Raw genomic sequence first — 1,261 nt, forward strand, 5'->3', positions numbered from 1 at the left:
GGAGAATAAAGTACAAGTAACTATTTTGAGGGAGTTGTGCATTTTGTAAAATAAATTGTATAATATGCTTATGGAATGTCAAAACAAAATACTCTAGCAGTTTCACTTTTAATCTTTCTCATTTTATTTTGGAGGTTAACAATCACACAGCTGTAAAAAAAATAAAGGAAGAGAAAACGTTTTCTCCCTTTCTGAACAGATGGGAAAATTTTCAGGTAGGTTTACTCCATTCGCTATAAAATTCTAGCACTTAGTAGGAAAAGTAAAATATAACATATAAATGTTCTGACAATAATGTTCACAAAGACACCTTGTGCCAAACATTTCTGAATTTACCAATATACCAAGAATAGTTAGTAAAAGGGAGTATGAAAATATGTTTACACTGACGGGGACCAGACAAAATGCTGCACGAGTTTTCAATCAATTTAGAGCTTGAAATGGACAGTCCTGAAGTCCCTATTTCTGGGCGACCTCTGACGTTTCTGGGGTCCCGAGGTGGAGCCGCTCCAGCTCTGCCCCGGCTCCCGGAGTGGGGCCCGCGGGCCGCCTGGAGCCCCTGGGAGCCTGGCGAGGCCGGAGGGAACCGGTACGGACAAGAAAAGGGGGAGGTGAAGGAGGCGTCTGTGGGCAGGAAGGGGTTAGAGCCCGGGAAGGGAGAGTGGAAGTGAGAGGAGGCGGGGGCTGCGAGGGGCTGAACCTACCGGCCCCTGCGCGGAGGTGGGAAGAGCCCGCCCAGCCGCGGGGAAGAGCAGGCGGCCCGCGGAGGGATCCCCAGCACGACAAGCTGAAGAGCTGCCCCCGGGGAGAGTGGTGAAGCGAGATCCCCGGTTTTTTTTCTCCGTTCCCTGGAAATCCACCTCCAGGGTATCCCGCTGGTCCGCACTCAGAGATCTGTGCAAAAGCCGTAAGTCATAGGTGATAAGAAGCCATGGAAAATAAAAGCTTAGCGTCCCTGGGTGGGCTCGAACCACCAACCTTTCGGTTAACAGCCGAACGCGCTAACCGATTGCGCCACAGAGACTCTCATGCGGCTCAGCCTTCCACTCATAACCTTTATAAAGAATAATAAAGGCAGACAGTGACTTCGTTCCATATTTCTTGATTCCTGTTATTAAAATCAGAATATTTCCTTTAACGTTTCTAACCCTCTTAATTCTCTTTTCCACCTTTACAGCATGCTGGAAAATTGCAACATCGAGCAGAATTTCAGATGGCAACATGTATTAAAATACTTTGGGTTCCCCCCAACCCTCAATCC

At 47.7% G+C, this 1,261-nt stretch overlaps 1 non-coding gene across 1 annotated transcript; it reads right to left on the reverse strand.

Moving 5' to 3' along the window:
• Positions 1-950: 950 nt before the first annotated feature.
• TRNAN-GUU (transfer RNA asparagine (anticodon GUU)) lies at positions 951-1,024 on the reverse strand. Its single transcript has one exon. It is a non-coding gene; the product is annotated as a tRNA-Asn (tRNA).
• Between the last annotated feature and the right edge of the window lie 237 nt (positions 1,025-1,261).

Source organism: Artibeus jamaicensis, unplaced genomic scaffold (assembly GCF_021234435.1).
Source record: "Artibeus jamaicensis isolate MK-2021 breed Jamaican fruit bat unplaced genomic scaffold, CSHL_Jam_final contig_867, whole genome shotgun sequence".
Classification (NCBI taxonomy): Eukaryota; Metazoa; Chordata; class Mammalia; order Chiroptera; family Phyllostomidae; genus Artibeus; species Artibeus jamaicensis.